Below are 10,612 nucleotides of genomic sequence, written 5' to 3'. Positions count from 1 at the left end.
GTCCCATCTCCCGGAGTTCCCTCACACAGCACATGTCCCATCTCCCGGAGGACCCTCACACAGCACATGTCCCATCTCCCGTAGGACCCTCACACAGCACATGCCCCATCACCCGGAGGACCCTCTCACAGCACACGTCTCATCTCCCGGAGGGGCTCACACAGCATATGTCACATCTCCCGGAGGGGCTCACACAGCACATGTCCCATCTCCCGGAGGACCCTCACACAGCACGTGTCACATCTCCCGGAGGGGTTCACACAACACATGTCCCATCTCCGGGAGGACCCTCACACAGCACATGTCCCATCTCCCGGAGGGGCTCGCACACCACATGTCCCATCTCCCGGAGGGGCTCACACAGCACATGTCCCATCATCCGGAGGACCCTCACACAGCACATGTCTCATCTCCTGGAGGGGGTCACACAGCACATATCCCATCTCCCGGAGGACCCTCACACAGTACATGTCCCATCTCCCAGTGGAGCATCACACAGCACATATCCCATCTCCCGAAGGACCCTCACACAGCACATGTCCCATCTCCCGGAGGGGTTCACACAGCATCTGTCCCATCGCCCAGAGGACTCTCTCACATCACATGTCCCATCTCCCGGAGGACCCTCACACACCACATGTCCCATCTCCCGGTGGACCCTCACACACCACATGTCCCATCTCCTGGAGTGGCTCACACAGCACATGTCCCATCTCCCAGAGGACCCTCACACAGCTCATGTCCCATCTCCTGGAGGAACCTCACACAGCACATGTCCCATCTCCCGGAGGACCCTCACACAGCTCATGTCCCATCTCCCGGAGGGGCTCACACAGCACGTGTCCCATCTCCTGGAGGAACCTCACACAGCACATGTCCCATCTCCCGGAGGACCCTCGGGTGGATATCCTGTTGTTGTATGTATTTTAAAGTTCTTAATTTTTTCTAAAACAATAATCTTATATATGTTAATGTTACTGATAAAACTTTTATTATTAAATTCTAATATTTGAGCATGATGTTAAATCGTGAAGACTGATGCAAAGTACTCATTAATATTTCCGCCATACTCAGTGAGTCCTGTGTAACCTGTCCCCAAACACCCTTCAGTGGCCCAATCCAATCTTTGATAGTTCTCTGACTCTCCACATAACTGAAAAAGCTCTTCCCATTACTGCCACAGTTCTCTTCAATCCTTTTATTCTGAGAGCCTTTTTACTAATTTCAAAAGTAATTAGTTGTGAAACAATTTTAGCAGCATTCGTTTTCTTTAGTTGTCCGTTGTATTCACCCTATTTATTTGAGTGTTAAATTATTTAATTTATGGAAACATTTCTGTTTACATCTTATTTGTCTTTGTACAGAGCCAGTCAGCCACCTTGGCTTTTTCTTACCACATTTCCTTCTTTTGATTTTGGCTACGTTTGTTTACTACATTTTTAATCTTGTTCTTGAAAACTTTCCATTTATATTCAATATCGGTCACATCACCACCGAGGAGGGTTGGCCTGTTACCTGTTGCAAGTCCTCTGCCATTTTGGAGAAGTTTGCCCTGAAATGCGGTCCGAGTTGCAGGTTCTCAGTCCCTTTGGTTCTCCCGGCCAATTGGGATGGTATAATGTGATCAGTGTTGCCCAGATGTTCCCCACACGGAGGCCTGATCTGAGGTCAGGCTCACTACTAAACACCAGATCCAATCTATGGTTTTCCCAGTTACTGCATTAACATGTTGTGTCAGGAAACAGTCCTGTGTATTGTCAATAAATCTTTCAGCTGCACTTCCCCCAGCAGCAGGTAAAGCTCCGTGGCCCTGAATGTCAGGGTAATGACAATGAGCTTCCCTCAGGTCCATTCTCTCTCTCCCACCACACACACTGCCTGAGCGGCTGACTGTTCCCAGCACCTTCTCTCTTTATTCTCTCACATTGCAGCATTCCCGCTGCTGAGCTCGGGGGCTGTGTGGGCGGGGCCCTGACCTCACACATGGTGGGCGGGACCATGTCTCGCGCGTGGCCGGGCTCGGCGTGACAGTTCAACTGCCGCAGGTTCAAATCAGGAGCCACGTGACCCCCCGCGCGCTTCTGCGGAACGCGGGCGGGACTCTGTGGCGGAGCGCAACAGGGATTGGTGCAAGTGGCTGTCAATCTCCTGTGCGCAGCCAGTAAGATGGGAGGACTCATTCAGGATCATTAATTTATGCAGCGATCGCGCTGTGTGCCATAGTACGCATGCTCGGTGCCGCCTTGTCCATCCCGAGACCCTGGATGCAGCGCGCTTTGCTGTAAACAACGGTTGGACAATGTGGGTAAACCGGGGGAACCGGACTGATGGTGGGCGGCTGGAGCCGGGGCAGAGCACTCGGCGGGTGGGCTCACTTTCCGGGTTCATGGCCGATCGCTTCTCCTCCCTCTCTGGGTCTGTCGCTCACCAACACTTCCTGGTGTGAGGCCCCGCACTGAGCCCCAGGCTGTGCCCGGGGGAAGGCCCCGCACTGAGCCCCAGGCTGTGCCCGGGGGAAGGCCCCGCACTGAGCCCCAGGCTGTGCCCGGGGGAAGGCCCCGCACTGAGCCCCAGGCTGTGCCCAGGGGAAGGCCCCGCATTGAGCCCCAGGCTGTGCCCGGGGGAAGGCCCCGCACTGAGCCCCAGGCTGTGTCAGGGAGAAGGCCCCGCACTGAGCCCCAGGCAGTGCCCAGGGGGGGGAGGCCCCGCACTGAGCCCCAGGCTGTGTCAGGGGGAAGGTCCCGCACTGAGCCCCAGGCTGTGTCAGGGAGAAGGCCCCGCACTGAGCCCCAGGCAGTGCCCAGGGGGGGGAGGCCCCGCACTGAGCCCCAGGCTGTGTCAGGGGGAAGGTCCCGCACTGAGCCCCAGGCAGTGCCCGGGGGGAGGGGGAGTGAGTCCCAGCACTGAGCCCCAGGCTGTGCCTGGGGGGAGGGGGAGTAAGTCCCAGCACTGAGCCCCAGGCAGTGCCTGGGGGGAAGGGGGAGTGAGTCCCAGCACTGAGCCCCAGGCAGTGCCCGGGGGGGTAAGGCCCCGCACTGAGCCCCAGGCATTGCCCGTGGGGAGGGGGGTTAGGCCCCACACTGAGCCCCAGGCAGTGCCTGGGGGGAGGGGGTGTGAGGCCCCGCACTGAGCCCCAGGCTGTGCCCGGGGGGGAGGGGTATGAGGCCCTGCACTGAGCCCCAGGCTGTGCCCGGGGGGGGGAGTGGCAATATCGGGGGTGAGATGAATGTTGTCCTCCCACCACTGGGGACGCTGTACTGATGCAGCCTCGATCCCGCGCAGGCGCAGTGCTGGGCAGCTGTCCCTGTAGTACCGGGGGGCGGCCGGTGTGTGAGTGAGGGGCCCGCTCTCTCACTGGGGGAACAGGGCTCTGTTGAGCTCACGGACTGAGAGCAGGCGGCTCAGCCCCAGACTGTGTGTGACACACGGAGGGCCCACCCGGGAACGGGACAGTGAGGGGCTGGAACAGTCTGCAGGCCTCAACATGCGGAAGTCTCAGGTCTGAGGCTTTCTATCACACACCCAGGGACTGTAAACTAACAGTAAGGGGCTGCAACTGAGCGGGGAAAGCGGGCCTGTTAATGTCAGCATCAGTTCCCGGGGAATGTGCTGAGCTGGCTCACAATACAGGGCACGGTCCGGGGATGGAGGGCGGGGGCTTAGTCTGCAGCCGGCGGAGAGAATGGCGCATTTCCGCCCACACCGCTCACGATGCGCAATCTCAGGCGGCCGGGATTGTACTGTGAGGGCAAACACAGAACTTAACACAGGCCCGGAGCTGGGGGTTTGGGGAGATGTGGGAGTTAGAGTGAAACTATCAGTGGGCCCAGACAGAGTGTAACCTGGGGAAGATGGGCCCAGTGTGATGAGACAGTGTGTAACCCGGGGAAGATGGGCCCAGTGAGATGACACAGTGTGTAACCCGGGAGAAGATGGGCCCAGTGAGATGACACAGTGTGTAACCTGGGGAAGATGGGCCCAGTGAGATGACACAGTTTGTAACCCGGGGAAGATGGGCCCAGTGAGATGACACAGTGTGTAACCTGGGGAAGATGGGCCCAGTGAGATGAGACAGTGTGTAACCCGGGAGAAGATGGGCCCAGTGAGATGACACAGTGTGTAACCTGGGGAAGATGGGCCCAGTGAGATGAGACAGTGTGTAACCCGGGGAAGATGGGCCCAGTGACATGACACAGTGTATAACCCGGGGAAGATGGGCCCAGTGAGATGAGACAGTGTGTAACCCGGGGAAGATGGGCCCAGTGACATGACACAGTGTATAACCCGGGGAAGATGGGCCCAGTGAGATGAGACAGTGTGTAACCCGGGGAAGATGGGCCCAGTGACATGACACAGTGTATAACCCGGGGAAGATGGGCCCAGTGAGATGAGACAGTGTGTAACCCGGGGAAGATGGGCCCAGTGAGATGAGACAGTGTGTAACCCGGGGAAGATGGGCCCAGTGACATGACACAGTGTATAACCCGGGGAAGATGGGCCCAGTGAGATGAGACAGTTAGTATCCCCAGAAAGTTGGGATCAGTGAGATTACACAGCGCTGGTTTGTGTAAACAATAGACAGTAAATTCCGCAGTCTCGTCAAGAACTCTGGCGATTTGCGGGTAGCCACGGCCGGGTTTCCGGGGATCTGAGGCAAATGACAAAATCCAACAGGAATACTCAACCCTAAACTTGAATGTTTATTAAGTGTAAGGAAAGTATACATTACATTATACTTCACAATATCAATATTTATCTCATTTTCTGCCCTGGCATAATTAGATCTCCCGGTGAATGACGGAGTGACTGAGAAAGTTCCACAGGTGGAAGGAAACAGGGATTGTAGACTGAGGAACAACAGCAGGTGAACCAGCCCAGGATTGTGAGAGCATCAAACAGAGAGAACTCTTCCGATTCACACAGCTTCCATAGATCGGCAGGGGAGAAAGGTCAGAGAGAGTCCCATTGACTCAGACACACACTGGTCCTGGGGACTGGGGAGAAAGGTCAGAGAAAGTCCCATTGACTCAGATACACACTGGTCCTGGGGGACAGTGGAGAAAGGTCAGAGAGAGTCCCATTGACTCAGATACACACTGGTCCTGGGGACTGGGGAGAAAGGTCAGAGAAAGTCCCATTGACTCAGATACACACTGGTCCTGGGGACTGGGGAGAAAGGTCAGAGAGAGTCCCATTGACTCAGACACACACTGGTCCTGGGGACTGGGGAGAAAGGTCAGAGAGAGTCCGATTGACTCAGATACACACTGGTCCTGGGGGACTGGGGAGAAAGGTCAGAGAGAGTCCCATTGACTCAGATACACACTGGTCCTGTAGACAGTACTCACAGGTTACAAGGTAAGGCAGGAAATGGTGAGAATGAGACTGGGAGAATCTTCCCACCGAGCATAATTATTCAGCAGGAGGTCGTGCAATGGGATGTGAAATAAGATCAGTTTCTGTCCCTGAACAGACAGTCACATTGAATCATGTGTTTTTAGAATAAATGAAGTATCAGTGTTGTGGTTCGTGCAGTAGATGTGTGTATGAGCTTTCAAAAGCCATTTGATAAAGTATCACAATGGACTTGTTTGTAAAATTGAAGCACATGGTGCTAAAGGGATGGTGGTAACTTGGATATGTAATTAGCTGAGGGACTGGGGAGCTGTGGTGGACGGATGTTTTTCTGTCTGCGGAGAAGTATGCATTGGGTCAACCAGGGGTCACAATTGAGATCTTTGCTTTTCTGGTTATATTTTAAACGACCTGGTCTTCGCTATATGGATTGGGTCCAGTGAGATCAGACATTGTGTAACCCAGGGGCCCAGTGACATCAGACTGTGTGTAACCCGGGAGCCCAGTGAGATCAGTCAGTGTGTAACCCGGGGGCCCAGTGATGTTGATACGGATTGTTTTCCCTCAATCTGTTTCAGCGAATACACTGACTCGAACACTTTAACAAAGTTAGTCTGAACTATACTTTAATCAATGAAGTGTCTTGCTCTGATAAAGGGGCACCGACTCCATGAGTGTGTCGAATCCACCAGAGCAAGCAAAAATCATTACTAAAACATTACAGTTATACAGTTCTTGATCGGTACAACCCCTTTTCATTGTCCTATCACATCAACTACCGTGGCATAGATACAAGCTAAACCAGTCATTTACACAGTAAAGCAAGCAATTCCCTAATCATGAGTGAAGATTAAGTCATCTCCAGATTATCTTTGTTTTGCAGGCAAGGAAGGCACAGTTCTGCTTCTTTGGGTATTCCTACAGTTTGGCCCCTACATCTGTTGCTACATTCCCATTATGATCAGACGGTTCCTCAAGGTTGTTTCACAAGAACAAGTTACTCATTGTTCTCCCCTAAAGTGAGATCTGAAGAGTCAGCAATAACCATGAGCGGCCATTTTAGAAAGAGTTAATACATTTGAAATTAGTACAGATAATACATATAAAGTTCGTAACTACATTGATACAGATTCTCAGTGAGATCAGACAGTGTGCAACCTGGCGGCCCGGTGAGATCAGACAGTGTATAACCCGGAGGCCCAGTGAGATCAGACTGTGTGTAACCCGGGGGTCCAGTGAGACCAGACAGTGTGTAACCCGGGGGCCCAGTGAGACCAGACAGTGTGTAACCCAGGGTCCAGTGAGACCAGACAGTGTGGAACCCGGGGGCCCAGTGAGACCAGACAGTGTGTAACCCAGGGTCCCAGTGAGACCAGACAGTGTGTAACCCGGGGGCCCAGTGAGACCAGACAGTGTGTAACCCGGGGCTCCAGTGTGACCAGGCAGTGTGTAACCCGGGGGCCCAGTGAGACCAGACAGTGTGTAACCCGGGGGCCCAGTGAGACCAGACAGTGTAACCCGGGAGTCCAATGAGACCAGACAGTGTGTAACCCTGGGGCCCAGTGAGAGCAGACAGTGTGTAACCCGGGGGGTGAGGGGGGGCCCAGTGAGGTCAGACAGTGTGTAACCCAGAGAGGATGGGCCCACTGAGATCAGGCCGTGTGTAACCCGGGGAGGATGGGCCCACAGAGATCAGGCCATGTGTAACCCAGGGGCCGAGTGAGATCAGGCAATATGTAACCCAGGGTGGATGGGCCCAGTGAGATCAGACAGTGTGTAACCCGATCCCCACTGGGATCAGAGTGTCTGTAACCCAGGGGCACAGTGATATCAGACAGTGTGTAATCCTGGGGCCCAGTGAGCTCAAACTGTGTGTCACCCGGGGGCCCAGTGGGATCAGACAGTGTCTAATCCAGGGGCCCATTGAGATCAGACAGTGTGTAACCCGGGGGCCCAGTGAGATCAGGCAGTGTGTAACCTGGGAGCCCAGTGAGATCAGACAGTGTGTAATCTGGGGAGGATGGGCCCAGTGATATCAGACAGTCTGTAACCCGGGGGCCCAGTGTGATCAGACAGTGTGTAACCCGGGGGTCCAGTGAGATCAGACAGTGTATAACCTGGGGCCCAGTGAGATCAGTCAGTGTCTAACCCGATCCCCATTGGGATCAGAGTGTGTGTAACCCCGGGGGCCCCAGTGAGATCAGAAAGTGTGCAACCCGGAGGCCCAGTGAGATCAGAGAGTGTGTAAACCGGGGCCCAGTGAGATCAGACAGTGTGTAACCCGGGGAGGATGGGCCCACTGATATCAGGCCGTGTGAGATCAGGCAGTGTGTAACCCAGGGTGGATGGGCCCAGTGAGATCAGACAGTGTGTAACCCCAGGGGCCCAGTGAGCTCAAACAGTGTGTAACCCGGGGGCCCAGTGAGATCAGACAGTGTGTAATCCGGGGGCCCAGTGAGCTCAAACTGTGTGTCACCCAGGGGCCGAGTGAGATCAGATAGTGTGTAACCCAGGGTGGATGGGCCCACTGAGATCAGGCCGTGTGTAACCCGGGGAGAATGGGCCCACAGAGATCAGGCTGTGTGTAACCCAGGGGCCGAGTGAGATCAGGCAGTATTTAAACCAGGGTGGATGGGCCCAGTGAGATCAGACTGTGTGTAACCCGGGGGCTCAGTGAGATCAGACAGTGTGTAACCCAGGGGCCCAGTGAGATCAGACAGTGTGTAATCTGGGGGCCCAGTGAGCTCAAACTGTGTGTAACCCGGTGGCCCAGTGGGATCAGACAGTGTGTAACCTGGGAGCCCAGTGAGGTTAGACAGTGTGTAACCCGGGGGTCCAGTGAGATCAGACAGTGTGTAACCTGGGGGCCCAGTGAGATCAGTCAGTGTCTAACCCGATCCTCATTGGGATCAGAGTGTGTGTAACCCCGGGGGCCCCAGTGAGATCGGAAAGTTTGCAACCCGGAAGCCCAGTGAGATCAGACAGTGTGTAAACCGGGGCCCAGTGAGATCAAACAGTGTGTAACCCGGGAGGTGGGGGGTCCCAGTGAGATCAGACAGTGTGTAACCCGGGGAGGATGGGCCCACTGATATCAGGCCGTGTGAGATCAGGCAGTGTGTAACCCAGGGTGGATGGTCCCAGTGAGATCAGACAGTGTGTTATCCGGGGGCCCAGTGAGCTCAAACTGTGTGTAATCCAGGGGCAGAGTGAGATCAGATAGTGTGTAACCCAGGGTGGATGGGCCCACTGAGATCAGGCCGTGTGCAACCCGGGGAGGATGGGCCCACAGAGATCAGGCCGTGTGTAACCCAGGGGCCGAGTGAGATCAGGCAATATTTAAACCAGGGTGGATGGGCCCAGTGAGATCAGACAGTGTGTAACCCGGGGGCTCAGTGAGATCAGACAGTGTGTAACCCGGGGGCCCAGTGAGATCAAACAGTGTGTAACCTGGGAGGTGGGGGTGCCCAGTGAGTTTAGTCAGTGTGTAACCCGGGGGCCCAGTGAGATCGGAGAGTGTGTTACCCGGGAGCCCAGTGGGATTCAGACAGTGTTTAACCCGGGGGCCGAGTGGGATTCAGACAGTGTGTAACTCGGGGGCCCAGTGAGATCAACAGCGTGTAACTGGGGGGCACAGTGAAAGCAAACAGTGTGTAACTGGGGGGGCCAGTGAGATCAGACAGTATGTAACTGGGGGGCACAGTGAGATCAGACAGTGTGTAATCCGGGGGCCCAGTGAGATCAGACAGTGTGTAATCCGGGGGCCCAGTGAGATCAGACAGTGTGTAACCCGGAGAGGATGGGCCTAGTGGGATCAGACAGTGTGTAACCCAGGAGCCCAGTGCGATCAGACAATATGAAACCTGGGGGCCCAGTGAGATCAACAGTGTATAACCCGGGGGCCCAGTGAGAACTGACAGGGTATAACCCGGGAACTAAGTGAGATCAGACAGTGTGTAACCCGGGCTCAAGTGAGATCAGGCTGTGTTTAACCCGGGGAGGATGGGCCCAGTGAGATGAGACAGTGTGTAACCTGGGGAAGATGGGCCCAGTGTGATCAGACAGTGTAACCCAGGGGTCCAGTGAGATCAGACAGTGTGCAACCCGGAGGACCAGTAAGATCAGGCAGTGTGTAACCCGGAGGCCCAGTGAGATCAGACAGTGTGTAATCCGGGAAGATGGACCCAGTGAGATCAGGCAGTGTGTAACCTGGGGACCCAGTGAAATTAGACAGTGTGTAACCCGGGGAGGTTGGGCCCAGTGAGATCAGACAGTGTGTAACCCGGGGAAGATGGGCCCAGTGAGATGAGACGGTGTGTTACCTGGGGAAGATGGGCCCAGTGTGATGAGTCAGTGTGTAACCCGGGGAAGATGGGCCCAGTGTGATGAGTCAGTGTGTAACCCGGGGAAGATGAGCCCAGTGAGATGAGACAGTGTGTAACCCGGGGAAGATGGGCCCAGTGTGATGAAACAGTGTGTAACCTGGGGAAGATGGGCCCAGTGAGATGACACAGTGTGTAACCCGGGGAAGATGGGCCCAGTGAGATGACACAGTGTGTAACCCGGGGAAGATGGGCCAGTGAGACGACACAGTGTGTAACCCGGTGAAGATGGGCCCAGTGTGATGAGACAGTGTGCAACCTGGGGAAGATGGGCCCAGTGAGATGACACAGTGTGTAACCCGGGGAAGATGGGCCAGTGAGACGACACAGTGTGTAACCCGGTGAAGATGGGCCCAGTGTGATGAGACAGTGTGCAACCTGGGGAAGATGGGCCCAGTGAGATGACACAGTGTGTAACCCGGGGAAGATGGGCCAGTGAGATGACACAGTGTGTAACCCGGGGAAGATGGGCAGTGTGATGACACAGCGTGTAACCTGGGGAAGATAGGCCCAGTGTGAATGGACAGTGTTTAACCTGAGGAAGATGGGCCCAGTGTGAATGGACAGTGTGTAGCCCGGGGAAGATGGGCCCAGTATGATGAGACAGTGTGTAACCAGGGGAAGATGGGCCCAGTGAGATGACACAGTGTGTAACCCGGGGAAGATGGGCCCAGTGTGATGAGACAGTGTGTAACCTGGGGAAGATGGGCCCAGTGTGATGAGACAATGTGTAACCCAGGGGAGATGAGACAGTTTGTATCCCCAGAAAGATAGGATCAGTGAGATTACACAGCGCTGGTTTGTGTAAACAATAGACAGTAAATTCCGCAGTCTCGTCAAGAACTCTGGCGATTTGCGGGTAGCCACGGCCGGGTTTC

At 55.1% G+C, this 10,612-nt stretch overlaps 1 long non-coding RNA gene across 2 annotated transcripts in view; it reads left to right on the top strand.

Moving 5' to 3' along the window:
* The first annotated feature begins 2,240 nt into the window (after nucleotides 1-2,240).
* Nucleotides 2,241-10,612, top strand: part of LOC139229905 (uncharacterized) — a 247,167-nt gene continuing 238,795 nt past the window's right edge. For both annotated transcript variants that reach the window (XR_011587852.1, XR_011587851.1), the window contains exons 1-2: nucleotides 2,241-2,301; nucleotides 4,783-4,949. This is a non-coding gene — a long non-coding RNA (uncharacterized lncRNA). The remainder of the gene's footprint in view (nucleotides 2,302-4,782; nucleotides 4,950-10,612) is intronic.

Source organism: Pristiophorus japonicus, chromosome 19 (assembly GCF_044704955.1).
Source record: "Pristiophorus japonicus isolate sPriJap1 chromosome 19, sPriJap1.hap1, whole genome shotgun sequence".
NCBI classification, from domain to species: Eukaryota; Metazoa; Chordata; class Chondrichthyes; family Pristiophoridae; genus Pristiophorus; species Pristiophorus japonicus.
Note: the sequence above shows the minus strand (reverse complement) of the source record. Positions and strands in the feature narration are given on the sequence as shown.